The sequence below is a fragment of the Cryptomeria japonica genome, chromosome 2 (assembly GCF_030272615.1).
Source record: "Cryptomeria japonica chromosome 2, Sugi_1.0, whole genome shotgun sequence".
NCBI lineage: Eukaryota > Viridiplantae > Streptophyta > Pinopsida > Cupressales > Cupressaceae > Cryptomeria > Cryptomeria japonica.
In genome coordinates, this window is record NC_081406.1 from 341,722,111 (window position 1) to 341,738,634 (window position 16,524).

Consider the following 16,524-nt stretch of genomic DNA (forward strand, 5'->3'; position numbering starts at 1 on the left):
GGTTGAGCAGATTGTATTTATCATTTTCAGTCCTCGCGCTGAATAAATGGTTGAGTGATTGTTATTTATTTCAGTTTCATTGGCATTGTGATTGGCTGGTCATACCGCCAAATTGTTGTTAAAATTTCTACTACCCATTGGACAAGCGAAAGGGGCTGGCTTGCCGCCCAATATTGTAATTTCCAATTGATTTTGGAAGCTAATGATCCCCTTATCACCGTATGCTCTCACCTTCCCACACTGGGCTCTTGGTGATCAAAAAGTGGAAGGGTTACCTTTCAGAAGCATTTTGATTATCATTTTTCTAACCCTAATGGGTGCTTGTGATGTTTGTAACTGGAAAATTTTGAAAAAAATCAAGGGGGATATTTCAGCGATGATATTTTTATTTTGACTGACATTTGATATTGTATTGATTTTTTTTTTAAGGACATAGCTGGATGCGAATATAATATATATGTGCATTGGTATCGGTGATAAGTATGAGACGCATAGAGTGCCAAGAATCTCAATTTTGTTCTATGGTGTGATCTTTAAAAAGGGCAAAGTAGAGTACATATTGTGGAGGGTGATTTATGAAGCCAAATATGTATGTGATCTGATATGATCAGGATTTCTGAACCCAACAAAAATCTAATGTTCTTCATCTACCTAAGCTGATATGAGCTGTAATGATGTAAAGTTCTTTTCAAAATTTCTGTGCATTTGAATAAGTGGAAATCTGGAGTTGGTGCTCTCTGTGAGTTGGTGCTCACTTATGTAATTTGGGTTGGTGCCCATTTGGCTAATGAAAGCTATTTATCTGCCATGGTTTTTTACCCAAAAGGGTTTTTTCCATGTGAAACTTTGTGTTCTTGTGTTTATGTCTTCTCTATGTAGTTTATTCTATATGGTTTCATGTTTTAAAAGTTTAACATACTGATTCACCCCGGCCCCTCCCCGCCCCCTGGCCCCCCCCATCAGTATTTTCTGTGTGCATTTCATGGGTATCATGTCTTGTGGATTTTTGGAGTAAATTGGATGTGGTTTCAAGTTCATATGTTTTGGGAGGTGTGTTGGGCATGCTGGTTATGAATTTCTGAGTATTTACCTTGTTGTTTTGACATGTTTACCAGTGATTTTCAGTGTTGCAGCAGTCACAGAGATCAATAAGATCAGTTGGGTTGTGTTGATATGCATCCAGATAGTGTTTTCAGTTGAGTGATGGTGTTTCTAGTGAGTTATCAGTAGTACAATCTGATTTTGTGACAGTAGTGTTCTGAGCAGCAGAACAGAGTAATATGAGACCTAAATCAGTCTCTTCCATCAATTATTAGAGGTATATTTCAGTTGGATTAAGTTGTAGTGGCGTGATGACTCTGAACATAATAATATATCTATTGTTGTAGCGATTTCATGCTATTTTGTAATGCATTCCATGTTAATCATTGCAAATACTGGATGTTAGTACAGCTGTGAGTTCGGTATAAGCCCTTTACTTATCATACTCACGCCACTGAATAAGTGATTATTCTGCTTTGCCCACTGAATAAGTGGAAGTTTGTGATGTTCCCACTGAACAAGTAGATGGTTTGATTATTGATTCCCCACTGAACAAGCAGTTACTTTGTATTAAGATTTCCCACTAAATAAGTGGAACCCTCCTCTTTGTCTTGTCACTCTATAAGTGGATGTTTGTAATCGCACCTCGTTGAACAAGTAGTTGTGTGTTTTCTTTCAGGATTGCATATGCACTCCACTGAATAAGTGGAATTTGCTAGCTTCCCACCTAGTGCTTTCCATTTCAGTTGTAGCATTTATTTTAATTGTAGTCCTAAACAAAGTTTGATGATTCGAACTCTGTGATGTTCCCATCCTGTCCTCATCATGTCAATCAAGCATCTCAGTTTTGTGAAGTCTCTGGAGAGACAAAATCAAGATAATGAATCAGATTATCATACATAAAGAAGTCAAATATGTTAGATAACCAGTCTCGTCTATGATAAAGTCAATCTGGAATTAAGAAGAGACAGTAATTATTGTAAGACAGTGATCCATGTATACATTTAACAATGTAAGTTCTTCATAACTAGACAGCATTCAGTAAGGAGATTATAGCCAGAATCATGACACCAAAGAGAAGCCGACTCATATGACAAATGACTTGGTCAATGAGTAGCAAAAAATAACCAATATAGCGAACTTGTGCAGCGATTACCTCAGATGGATCCCACCAAGCAGTAATCCATATAATAATAAGGACAATTGATGTAATCGTCGCTCAAGGAAACATATTACAAATCGCTTGTAAAGAATGGTCAAGTCATTAATTAAAGTAGATTATATTGAGCAATCATTATAATCGTTTTATTATCAACGATTCATGTCAAAGAAGACTGAGTCTCAATGCAACCAAACGAATATATCAACTTTTGCCAAGAGATGATTGCAGTCAGCAATAGAACTTATAGATTACCACATACGTAGCCATCTATCAATATCGCCACCCTGATTTGTCACATATATTAACTAATCAAATGATTAGTTATTAAAAGAATGATTACTCATTAGACAGCAATTATGAGTAGTGATGTAAGACAGCGATTAAGAGAAATAGCTAATTTGTATAAATAACAAATACTCATGAATAATGGAAAGGTGCGATCTTAAGAAAGATTAATTAATCCTTGACAAAGATGTCTCTACTCCCAAAAGATGCAACCATTTGATACCAAGATACTTAATGAGGATCGACCCCTATCCAAGAAGGCATGAAATTGGAATTTGTTTTTGTTTAATTGTATCCTATTTGGATCTGCTCGTTTGAGCAGTTGCCTTTGGCATTTTGGTTGCAAGGATATATTGCAGATCAGAGAGCACCATGATTGCATACATAGAAAGAATAATCAGGAACAGCATCAATATTTGTGGTTGCAAGCATATAAATCCAAATCTGAAATAGCAACATATCGCTTCTCAGCAATATCACCATATCTTGCATAATTACATTAATCATATTAGATATAGCAAACATGTTGCTACCAGCAATACCTTCGGACCTGCAAGCTTGTTGAGTATATCAGACATAGCAGAAACAACAGACTTCATTGTATAGTTTATTGTCAAACTTGGAAGAGCAATTGAATCAAGTTACAGATTGGAAGATCATCATCAGCACATTTATCAAAGACTAATCAGAGACAACTATCTTTCAGTCTACACCCCTTTGGGTGAAAGGGAAAATTTAAAGATATATTATTCACTTAGCATTCATTTATATTGATTATAATAGGAAGAGCAAGCGACATTAATTGATTCAGACTATTGATTACATAGTTTATGTTATATTTTGGTATTATAATCTTTAGTAAGTTAAATAATTTGGAGTAAATGTCTACTAAGAACTAATAAACCTGACATTACAAACTCGGTGCAGACTCAGCAGCCTAAAATTTTGACTCGTACTTGGAACTGGGTACAAAGTCGACAAAAAACACGACTAGGACTCGGCAAAAAAAACGGTAGTTTTACAACAAAAAATTAATGCATTTAAAGAACATAAAAGTCTAATTTGACTATCAATTTGTCATAATTCAAACATTACACATCATATGATCTTCAAACACTCAATATTTGAAATTTCAGAATTGATACTCATAATTTCAAACTTTCAAATGTATAAAAGTATCATAAGTTTATAAATGTTTACATATAATAATATGTTAAAATGAGAAAAACAACCAAGTACAATCTACATATTCCTCTTTCCCCTCCTAATGTAACTCAATTTGTCAGGCCTTGAACTAAAAGGTGCTACAGTATCAAAATGATGATGAATTGTTTCTTCAACATCGTCTTGTTGGATCTCGAATGCTCCTCTTCTTCTCTCCTTCCTTTCCTATTTTGCTGTTCAAACCTATTTTGGACCAAAAAAAAGTGAAGAAAAAGTCACTTTTTTATGTTTTTTACCTCCCTAGATGCACCCAAGCGGATCTGAGAGTCCGCACCTAGAACTTGAGAGTCTGAGTCTAGGACTTAGAGAGTCCCAAGGCAAGACTCAGACAAGTACTCCCCATAACTCTTCCAAAAAACTCGCCGCAGGAGTCAATGGCAAGTGGACTTGGCCAAAGATAGGACTCGGGAGTTTGGAGAGTTCTAGAGAGTACTCACAAAGTCCTCAAACTATGGTCCTAAACACCATATGCTCTCACCTTGCCCATCTTGAAAACTGGGTGATCAAAAAAGTGGAAGGGGCATTGCATGGCATACTAAATTTCAAGTGGTAACAAATTTCAAAAACATTTAGGGGTGTATATTACACAAACACTTGAAAGGTAGGTGTAGTGCTCTCAAGATGATGGGTACAAAAGAGTCATCCAACACAATTTCCCTTAATGTTTGCAATAATGTCCTTGATTCTACAACTCTCTTAAAAAATCTATAGTTTTTCACCAGTTTGTAGTTTCCAACAGTTAACTACCTTTTCAAATTAAGGATCTGATTCTCATTTTTTTATTCATAGACTATCTTGTGATAGATTTGAAGCCTCTTTAGCAATAGTCATTATTTTGATGTGAGGTTGAACCTTATTTGAAACTCTGAACTAGATTATCAATTTGGCCTTTTGCCTAACTGTTGTGTTTTTTATGCACTTCATACACAAAATAAAATAACAAGGTATCTTATCCTCTCTTGAACAAAATCCTCTCAAATGCTGAACTAAGTGATCACTTGAGGTGACTCCAAGGTTCCAAATGTTAGGTCTTGGCGTGTGGATAAGCTCAATGGTTTGATGTGATATTGGTGGAGTCACAAGGGGGACTTACGTTTGCATGAATGTTGCTTGAATGTGGCTAGAACATCGAAATTCACTGATTTGGAAAAAGATAAAAAGGATGAAGGTTTAAGAAGCTAGTCTAATCCTAAGAATGTAAGAGACTATGAATGACTTAGTGAAACTCTACTAGACTTTGCTTTGCCATGCAAAGAACAACTCCACAAAGCTAGTGCGATCTTCTAAGGTAATCTTATGATGTTCAAATCACCACCAACAACATAGATACCATCAATGTGATGCATATCAATGGGTAAGTAGCAATCGAAGTTGAGTTTGTATAAAGAGTTCATTTGACCATGCAAGGTATCTAGCAATCAGCGAAATACAAGTAGTATGAACATGCGAATTTCACCATTAATCATCCACAATAGCTTCCATCCATCTTATCAACATGAAAATAAATGAGAAGTAGAGACCATGCAAATGTTTAATCAACACATAAAATTCACCATATCTTCAATGAAAATAATATGCTTCTTGCAAAAAAGCCTTGCCAACAATCTCCTTTTCTCCTACTCTACTCTAGCTATCTACTATCAACTATTGATCAACTATTAACTATTAACCTACTATTGAACTATATAACCTTTACAAATGAAAGAGTGGAGCTTTATATAGTGCTCTCGATACAATTGAATGGCTTGGATCAAATCCAAATCAATGGCCAAGATTGAAAGATAGAAACCCTAATTAGGGTTTGTTACACCCATTACACAACATTTGATGCTTGACCAATGATAAAATTACATTTTTTAGGACACATGTCCTTCCTTGAATTTCGACCAATGAATGATGAGAGGTTAAGCACATACAAATTTGTGCCCCCACATGTGGTAGTTATCCTCCTCGTTGGATGAGTCAAGTGCACTGAATCTGGACGCCTTGACTTGGAATGATGCAATTGGGTTGGTGATGACTAGGCACCACCTCAGCTTACTCCTTGTAACTCATCACAAGTGTTTTTGATTTGGGCAATATCTCTTGATACTCGATATTTCCAAGCGTCTGATGTGATGATGGTGGGAGATATTCCCAAATTATATCATCTTGTAGTGACCAAGCTGACTTTCTAACTTTGATTTGAAATTGTCTTTCCTTGATCATTCTCTTTCTCTTGCGTGAAAACTCCTCCTTTATGATGTCTAGAACTTGTCCTTACATTGCTCTCCATCTTGAATCTCCTCCTTGGATTGCCTCCTTATCCTGACAAGTTTTCATGGATTTCTGAAGGAAACTCAAGATAGTCACATGTTCCTTCCTTGATGACGACCTCTATACTTGCCTCATTGAGAAGTTGTTGGACATGGTGAAGATATCCCTTTTGCCTTGAATGTGTTGGATCCTTCATGACATCGATTCGCCTCCTTGTGCCTCTTTGTGAAGTCCTCTCTCCTGCATTGCTGAAGTGTTATGGGGAGCTTTCCTCCTTTGCTGCAATGTCCCTTGAGATGCTTGCAGCCAGTTCCTTCATCTTCTTTCCTTAGTTGCCTACAAAACAAACACGGAAAGCATCAAACACCCATGACCATAGACAGATTTCACACATTTTTTGAACTTTCTGATTTGATATGCATTCCTAATGGGGGAAATGATGATTTAGTCTCTGATTTCATGTCTGATTTTTATGTTTTCAGGTCTGAATTTACCCTGATCTGCTCTTGGCCACAGGTCTTGACCAGCCAAGGAAGACTATTGTGGATTTCAGCCAGCAAGGGAAGTATTTCCACCTTGGTCGTGGATTGGAGAGGATAAGGAATGAGATGGCCGAGAATTTGGAAGGATGTGGACATGTTAATGGTCAGGCTTTTGGAGGGATGTGGATGGAATGTTAAGGATGGCCGGACTTTTTGATGTGTCCGGACAGAAGGCTAAGGATGGCCAGGGATTTTGATGTGTCCAGATGGAAGGCTAAGGATGGCCGGACATTTTAGGGTATGAGGCAATTTTGCTAAGCCATATTGTTCACCTTCAGCACCAAGATTTCTCCACTCCATTTACTTTTAAAATGTTTTCATCCTCATTAACCAAGGCAATCTCACCATTGTTTTCAAAACTTTTCAAGCACTTGATCTCCACAAGTCGTGCATCCTAGCAATTCAAAGAGGGAAATCATCATCCACCTTCCTAGTCATGAATTTGGGGCAGTAAAGGAAATATTCCTTCCTTCAAGCACTTAATCATTCAATTTGCCCCTCTCCTTGATTGTTCTTGGCTTCTAAGTTCTGACCTAAGGGCATCCACTTGCTTGACATCCTGACCTGACCTAGAAGTTGCACTGCATCCCCTCTCCAGCAAGAGGTTAATAGCTAAAGAAACTACCGCTAAGCTAGACGACTAAACTAAGACAACTAACCCACAAGCAAAAAGTGGGGATCCCCATTTGCAATGGGTCGATGTGTGAAAACATCACAACACTAACCTTATCAAACCTTCTCTACTCATCTCTAGCTTGTGTTGATATGCTGATTTCTTCAACAACATCCCATGAAACTCAAGTTGAGGTTGGACCTTGGTTTTCCAAGACAAATAATTATCACCTCTTAGCAATTGAGAATCCCAAAATCATTATTTTTAAAGCATTTGAATCCTTTTTTTAGATGATGGTTCTTTATCTCTCCAAAAAGGTTCCCCTTATTATATATCACCAGTACCATATACTAAACCTTTCTCTATACTTTGTTGAGACATGGACCAGCTAGGACTCGAACCTAGGACCTTCCATAACGCTGATGGAGTGCTCTACCACTGAGCTACTGGCCCCTCTTGGACCAGTCCATCGTCGGTCCGGGTGTGGCTTATTTCCAACACCAACACCCCCCCTTAAGCCACACCTCTCGTGTGCTTGGGGCTCCTAGCCTAGACCTGGCTCTGATACCATGTAAAGTTATTTCAATTTTAATTAAAGAACAAGTTATGAACTATGAATGCTATATATGGATATGAGGAATTATGTCAATGTCTAATAAATCTGATTTTTATCTGCAGGTCTGAAGGAGAGAGATCATTTAATATTTTTCTATGTCTTCCCCAAATGAATTCAATTGCCATATATATTATTTAGGTAACCGGTCAATTGGTGTATTGACCGGTCATGCCTTTTAGGCATGACCGATCAATGCACCCATTGATCGGTGCCTTTACAATTATACCATTAACACAATGCTGATTATCGGTTCAAAAACCCCCGATAGCATATTGTAATATCATAATATAATGACTGATCAATTTAATGAATCGGTTCATAAAAACACCGATGATTAAAAGTGCACAATGAATATAATCCAACCGGTGAATTTGTTAACCAATGTTAATGCCAAATGAAGCGGTGTATTCATTAAACCCGATAACAAATATGCTCGATATAATTAAGCCCAATAACAGATGTGAATAGGTGCCAATGTTTATGCATCCGATAGCCAGTATGTATCGGCGAATTTAACCCGATAACTTATAGCATTTAATATAAATCAGACATGAAGCATGTAGATAAATAACAGAACAAGGAAGGTTAGGAAGATCTTATCTTGCATAAGCTACCATGCATTAACACTCCCTCTTAGCTTTGGAAGATAAGGCAACCTGCATCACATTTCCTTTTCATAACTAAGATAATGTCAGTCAGCAAAAATCATTTATACATGAGAAGTACCATCAAGACATATGATACAAAATAGAAGAACATCACTTGAGCATGTGACAAAGTATTATTATTTTTTTTAAAATAAGAGAATCATCACCTGATCATGTGAGAAATCACCAAAACATGTGATCTGTAAGATTCATCAAGATATCACCTAACACATGATATCAGTATTGCCTAACCCGCAATACTTAAGGATAAGTCTATGAGAAAGGTTAGTTTCTCATCATATCCAAGTTGTGATAAGTGCAATAACATTTATAAATGTTTATCACAACATAGTCATGGCACATCCATGACTTACCAGAGATCCAACATGATCAATGGTTGAGATATCACCTACACGTGATATCAATATTGCCTAACACGCAATACAAGGATAACCATATGAGAAGTGCTTAAGTTCTCATCATATCCAAGTTGTGATAATGCAATAACATTTGTACAAATGTTGTATCACAACATAGCCATGGCACATCCATGACTTACCAGTGATCCAACATGATTACTGGTTTGACTATCATAAGATCGTCACCTTATGATGTCTACATACAAGTGTTCAGTATCTGAGAGATCGTCACCTCTTAGATATGAACACAGGTGGCAAGAAGCCAAGAGATAGTCCAAACATGACAAAGAAGTTTACACCTTAAACATCTTAAATATATGTAAGTATAGATTACAAAGCAGATTACCTTTCTATCATACCTAAACCCTTTCTGAAGTGATCAACCTTCACTCTGGAAAGTGGTTTGGTCAGAATATCTGCAGTCTGATCTCCTGTACACACATATTCTAACTTTATCACATTCCTGTCAACCATATCTCGTACATAGTGATATGGAATCTCAATATGTTTGGACCTGTCATGAAATACTGGATTTACAGAAAGTTTTATACAGCGTTGATTATCACACTGAATGACTATAGGTTTCATAGGTTCTCCAAATAATCCCACGAGCAATTTCCTTAGCCATACTGCTTCTCGGGCAGCCATTGAAGCTGCAATATATTCAGCCTCTGTGGAACTCTGAGCTACTGAAGATTGTTTTCTGCTGATCCAGGATATCATGGCTGACCCTAAACTGAAGCAGCACCCTGAAGTGCTCTTTCTGTCAATCACAATGTCAACCCAATCTGAATCTGTAAATCCATGTAGATCTATGTCAACCTTTTCATATTTAAGACCAAGCTTTAGGGTACCTTGTAGATATCTCATTATATGCTTTACTGCAACCAGGTGTATCTCCTTAGGTTCACACATGAACTGACTTAAGGCATTAACAGCATAGCAGATATCTGGTCTTGTATTTACTAGATACATCAGGGACCCAATCATCTGCTTGTATTGAGTGGGGTCAGTAGGTCTTGATTCTGCTGCTGCTTTTTTAAGTTTATGGAAGTTGGTTTCCATAGGAGAGGTCATGGGTCTGCAGTTTAGCATTCCAAATCTTGTCAATATGTCCAAGGTGTACTTCCCTTGGTTCAGTACAATATTATCAGAATTCTGCCATACTTCCAATCCTAGGAAGTAATGAAGAAGCCCCAAGTCTTTCATATCAAATTATGTGGATAGATCTTTCTTGCATTGATCTATTAGGTGATCATCTCCTGTAATTAATAAGTCATCAACATATAAAATTAATATTAACATATCACCTTTATTTCTTTTGAGGTAGGGATTAGGATCTGCATCATTCTTAGAGAAACCCAGCTTTGAGAGATAGGTGTCAATTCTTTCATACCAAACTCTGGGAGCCTGTTTGAGCCCATAAAGAGCTTTCTTGAGTCTACACACATGAGACTTTGCATCATGAATTTCAAACCCTTCAGGTTGCTCTAAGTAGACTTCTTCCACGATCTCGCCATTTAGGAATGTTGTCTTAACATCCATCTGATGTACCTTCCACCCCTTTGCTGCTGCAATGGCTAGGACAGTTCTTACTGATGTGTACCTGGCAACAGGTGCAAATGTTTCTTCATAATCTATTCCTTCCTTCTGTGAGAACCCTCTAGCTACAAATCTGGCCTTGTGTTTTTCAATACTGCCATCTGCAGCATGCTTGATTTTAAACAACCATTTAGAAGACACGACAGACTTCTTGGTTGGCCTAGGAACAATCTCCCAAACATCATTCTTCATAATGGACTGATATTCTTCAGTCATGGCATCTATCCATACTTGATGTTTGAGTGCATCTGAAACATTGTTAGGTTCAGCTTTAGAGAGATCATTCATAAGTGCAACATAGTTGATGAATTTATTAGGCCTCTTGCTTTCCCTGAAGGTTCCTGAAGGAGCAGCGAACTTCTGAGCTTCTGCTATAGTTTTGGTGGCCCATAGTGGTCTTTTCTTGCGATTATCTATAGGTGGGTCTTGTGTTTCACTTATAGTTTCCTCAAGATACTCCCTCTGAAGCTCAGGAGTAGGTTCTTCTTCTAGGTTAGGAGTAGGATTATGAATTTCAGGTTCTATTGTATTTTGGGCCCTTTTGAAGGCTAAATCTTCTTCAAAGATTACATCCCTACTGAGTTCAATATTTCTCTGCCCTTGTACATAGATTTTTGTAGGCTTTAGAAGTTTCACTGTATCCTACAAGTATTCCCCTTTTTTCAGAGGGTTCTAGTTTTAGTCTTTTCTCTTTAGGTACATGAATATAGACCGGACACCCAAATATCCTAAGATGGCTGATATCTGGTTTTGTCTTGGTAAAGACTTCCTCAGGAGTTTTATCTTCAAGGTGTGAATGAGGACATCTATTTTGTATGTACACAACAGTGTTAGTTGCTTCTGGCCAAAGGTTCAAGTTTAGATTTTGATCTAGTATCATGGCTTTGGCAGCTTCTACTATGGTCCTATTTTTCCTTTCAACTACTCCATTTTGTTGTGGATTATAAGGTATTGTCAACTCCCTCTTAATCCCAGAATTTCTACAAAAGTCTTTAAATAGTCCTGATGTGTATTCCCCCCCATTGTCAGTTCTTAAGGTTTTAATTTTGTTTTCAGAGAGATTTTCTGTTAATGTTTTAAACTCTTTGAACCTACTTAGGATCTCTTCTGATTTTTTACATTTCAGAAAGTAGATCCACGTCTTCCTAGAGTAGTCATCAACAAAAATTACATAGTACAAAAATCCCCCTAGCGAGGGTACGGACATAGGTCCACATACATCAGAATGAATTAACTCCAAAACTTTGCTAGTTTTCCTAGTACTATTCTGAAATACATTTTTGGTATTTTTACCTAAGGCACACCCTTGGCATGCCTCTGAATGATATTGCTTCAACTTAGGTAGACCTGTGACAAGGTTTCCCAGGGTTGACAAAGCTCTATAATTCAAATGGCCTAATCTCCTATGCCATACTTCATTTGCATTAGTTGCTTCATGGATCAATACTAGATTGGGCTCTGTACATAGCTCATACAAATAGCCTTGTCTTCGACCAATGACCTTAGCGTCTTTGATGGAGGATCTCTTTGGCCAAGCCAACACCTTGTTTTCCATGAAAGTCACTCTGTATCCTTGATCTTCTAGTGTTGATATGGAGATTAGATTTCTTTTGATGCCTGGAACATATAGTACTTCTTCAAGTTGTAGTGACATGCCTATCTTCAGTTTGATGGTGCAGGTTCCAATTCCTCTGACTGGATGTGAAGAATCGTCTCCGATGGTTACTTCCTCATCATCTTTCTCTATCATGGAGTCTAGTATTTCTCTAAAGCCGGTGATGTGTCTGGATGAACCACTGTCGATCACCCATGAGTTAGATTTGTTTGAAGTATGGCTTGTAAGTGCTGAGTAGAGGACATAGTTCTCGGAGTCATTTTCTTTTCTAGATTTCTTCACTTTTGCAAATGTGGCTTGCTTCCCTTTCTCCGGATAGTTTGCAACATAGTGTCCGAATTTGTCACACCTATAACATTGAACATGTGATAGGTCTTTCTTAGAAGTGTTCTTGCCTTGTTTAGCTTTTCTTTTCCTGAATTGCTTCTTTTTGTACTTCTTATTCATGTTTGTATTTAGGACTTGCAAGTCTTCATCTATATTCTTCTGTTTTATTCCTACCTTGTTCAATCGGGATTCTTCTTGTAGACAGTCATCTCTTAGTCTTTCAAACTTAGGATATTTGGACCTTGCACTGATGCCTTGGACGAATGTGCTCCATCCACTAGGCAACCCATCTAAAGCAATGAGTGTTAGTTCTTTGCCTCGGATCTCATAGTCCAGAGTTGCAAGTTCATCTTTTAGAACTGATATCCGCATGAAGTAGGCGTTGATTGTCTCCCCTTTGTTCATGGTGATATGATTTATTTTTCGTTTTAGTGCTAGAGTACGACTTGCATTTGATATCTCAAATGTCCTTTCAAGTGCCTTGAACATTTTATAAGCCGTCTCCTACTTTCTAATGATGGGCATTGATTGTCTCCCCTTTGTTCATGGTGATATGATTTATTTCTCGTTTTAGTGCTAGAGTACGACTTGCATTTGATATCTCAAATGTCCTTTCAAGTGCCTTGAACATTTTATAAGCCATCTCCTGCTTTCTAATGATGGGCATTATATTATTTCTTACCCCATCCACTATTATTTTAATAGCCTTATCATTTCCCTCGATCCATGTGGATTTCTCGGTTTCATCTTCTGGTTGTGCACTTTCAGTTTGGACATATGAATCAACTTTGTTTTCTCTTAAAATCATTTTGATTCTAAACTTCCAAGCTGAAAAATCTTCGCTACCTCCGAGTCTATCTTCGAATCTGATAGCGTTGGCCATTATGGAAATGTGATGTAGTTTGTAACTTAGTCCTTGAATTTTATCAAAATTGAATAGCCTTAGGTTCGATTACCTTGGCTCTGATACCATGTTGAGACATGGACCAGCTAGGACTCGAACCTAGGACCTTCCATAACGCTGATGGAGTGCTCTACCACTGAGCTACTGGCCCCTCTTGGACCAATCCATCGTCGGTCCGGGTGTGGCTTATTTCCAACACCAACATGCTTGGCTTTCCGATATACCCATCGACACATGGAAGATGATAGACATCTTGAAATACAAAGTTTTACATGAGAGAGACCTTAAGATATGTGAAAGAGAGTTGTACATGATACCAAGGTAATATGTGAAATGATTCGTTGTATCAATCACACTTTCTTAGAAAGAAATCCTCCAATGTGGGCATAACCTCCCAATATACTCTAAATTTTGAATACCAATATTTACATCTAATGATAGAGAAAAATTGGTAGGGTGTGGAATGAAATTTTTGAAAACCAATTTTGTGCCTGTATTTCTCCCTGATGATTTATAAGGTCATGCCACAAACATCATTGTTGCAGTTGTATTAGCCATTAGGCATTAGATGTAGTAGTCTATCACAACAACTTAACTCATAAGTGTGAATCAAAGACTCCATTTATACAAAACGTTGCTTGTTTATTACAAAATATAACAAATAAATAGTTTATAAGTTCATTTTTATTTATTTTACTCCAGATAATCTAAGTGTAAAAAATTTACAACAGTTTTTCCCTTTTTCTTTTCAACTATATAAATATGCACTTTTTGAAAATTTAATTTCTGCTTTTCCAGTCATTAAACAAAATTTGTAAAAGAATTGCTTTCCAGTTGTCTATATACGCATTTGGATTAGTGCTTAAGACCAATGGCAAGAATGCACATTCATTTAGTATGTTGTCCCATGGGTTGCAATTTTTTCTCAATCATACACCAAATTACATTTGACAAGTTAATTTACCTTCGTGAAAGCCTTCCACACTCCCATGATACCCTTCAAATTTGGTTTCCTCTACAACAAGATACCCTTCAAGATCACAGCTTGCAAATTGCAAGGTCAATTAAGCCAATGCTGAAAATTGCAAAGCTGAAAATATCGAGTACAATATTACTCAGCATAACTGCCTGCTAGTGCTCTTGGGGTGCATAAGTTCCACATGTTGATTAGGGATCATATTCTGAGAACTTAATCTATTTAATATTTAGTTTGATAGAAAAAGCTAAAAGTGAATTTACAGTTTGAAATACATGGACAACATAAAAAATGGTTTTGTGTTGAAGTAATATGTTAATCTTGACAAAAGGCAAGGATTATGTAATGTGCCCTCTCTCAGCAGAGCAGTTCATGACCATTAACCTACCCGTCAAGTTCCCATAGGCTCATGTGGTTAGTTAGGGAACTCCTTGGTTCTTGAAGCTGTTGCAGTTTTGTTCCTTCAGCTTTTCTATTGTTGGCTTTGAACTCAGTATTCAATGTGTTTCATGGTGATGCTTTTGAAAGTGTTTTAGGCCACTCAGTTTGAGCTCCACATTTCTTGAAGCCCATGGCTATTTATAGTAAGTCACCGTTTTAGATTCAGTAATGTCTCCTCATCTTCAGTGACACCCCGACACATTCAACTTCGGCATCTGATGCTCCGTTGGTGATTCCGTAAATTAAGGGGGGGTGATTTTAATTAAAGGGTTATTGTAAAGTTCATTTAAGCATTTAATTATTTAATAAAATAACTAATGCCTTGGAATGTGTGCCCATGTTTTTGAAAATGATGAAATATTTTAATTTATCAAACTGTAGTCTAATATTTGGGCATTGAAGTTTGGGGACATATATAAGGCCATTTTAGAACTCTTTCTCATTATGCATGGAAATTTGGAGAAGGATATGCTGCTGGTTTTCTTCCAGAACTTCATGAAGACGAAACCCTTCATGGAGAATATCATCTTTAGAGGTGAAAGATCCTTCCTGGGTGATTGCTGACAGTCTCACAAAGAGGTTATGCTGATGCTTTGGATGTGGTGTTTTAATTAAAGGGTTTGATTCAGTTTTCAAAGTTGAAATGAAGGTCTTTATTGTTTTTTGATTGCAAGTAACTTCTTATGAGTTTTGGGTGTGAATAGAGGATTGGAAATAGTTTGTAATGTCATGGTTGAAGGGACGTCTATGGTATCCATACAGTGCCAGGAAGAACCAAAAAACTCACCTTTTGAGGTCGACTAGGATTATTTATTGGTGAACCTTTTGTGGGTATTAATCAAAAGGGTTTCTCTAGGCGCCTGATTTAAAGTTGATTTCTGAATTTTTGGATCAAATGTGAATTTTATTGAGCCAAATCGCCCTATTTTGCTGGCTGCCTTGCTCATAAGGGATCAACTTGGTTAAGGGTTTATTTCAGATTGATGACAGTCCCTAAGGTGGCATCCAAGGTTTTAGCAGCTGATTTGATTATCTGTTAGCAGATTTTGGTGATTGGAGGCATTCAATCAATATTTTAGCAATTCGCCCCTGTTTTACCTATGCTCAGCTAGCTACAAAAATAACTAAGGATAACTTATTTGCCTTGAAGGTGACTGATCTAGTGGTATCTCAGTCTACAAATCTGTTCCAAGTACTTGGATGTTGCTTGTTTTCCATTGGAGGTGCATTATATTTCTATCGCTGCCTTAGAAGGGGTTGTTTCATGCCAAAAAGGTGCTGCATTGCTGCTGTTAATGACGGTCCACAAATCTGAGTTTGCATCAGGTCTACAACTTCCAAATAAGCTGCTCAATCGAGTCATTTTGGTTTCTTTAAAATTATTAGGCAGTTAAGTCTTTTCATATCATTATCTTCAAGTTTAGCAATGACTATGCTCCAAAAGTAATGTAAAAAAGCATTATGAACTAGGTTACCGGGAAATGGAGGTACTTGGAGACGCTGGAGACTGGTACCGGTACTGGTACGCCTAATTTTCAAAAATAGGAGACGGGTACTTCGAGACACCAATTTTTTTTAAATATAATTTAATAATTTCTAGAGAGTATCATGACATAGAACTTTGAAAACAAGAACAGTGGTAAAGTTTAACGTTAAATTTAAAATTGAACAAAAGTTGAAATTAAAATTGCTTATAATATTAAATCTATGTGGCCTGTGCATCAGGAAGTTTCCAGAGATGTTTCTAGTACCGGAGACGCGTCTCTGTCTCTGGTATGCGTCTCTGTCTCTGGTACGCGTCTCAGGGGGTAGGAGAAGGGTCTCCTGGTAACGTAGATTATGAATGAATGTGAA

General features: G+C 37.3%; 1 protein-coding gene and 2 non-coding genes across 3 annotated transcripts in view; all 3 read right to left on the bottom strand.

Annotated features, from left to right (window-relative positions):
* Positions 1-16,524, bottom strand: part of LOC131065224 (protein FATTY ACID EXPORT 7) — a 69,531-nt gene that overhangs the window by 27,089 nt on the left and 25,918 nt on the right. The window lies entirely within an intron of this gene.
* On the bottom strand, positions 7,504-7,576 carry TRNAA-AGC (transfer RNA alanine (anticodon AGC)). Its single transcript has one exon. It is a non-coding gene; the product is annotated as a tRNA-Ala (tRNA).
* Positions 13,332-13,404, bottom strand: TRNAA-AGC (transfer RNA alanine (anticodon AGC)). Its single transcript has one exon. It is a non-coding gene; the product is annotated as a tRNA-Ala (tRNA).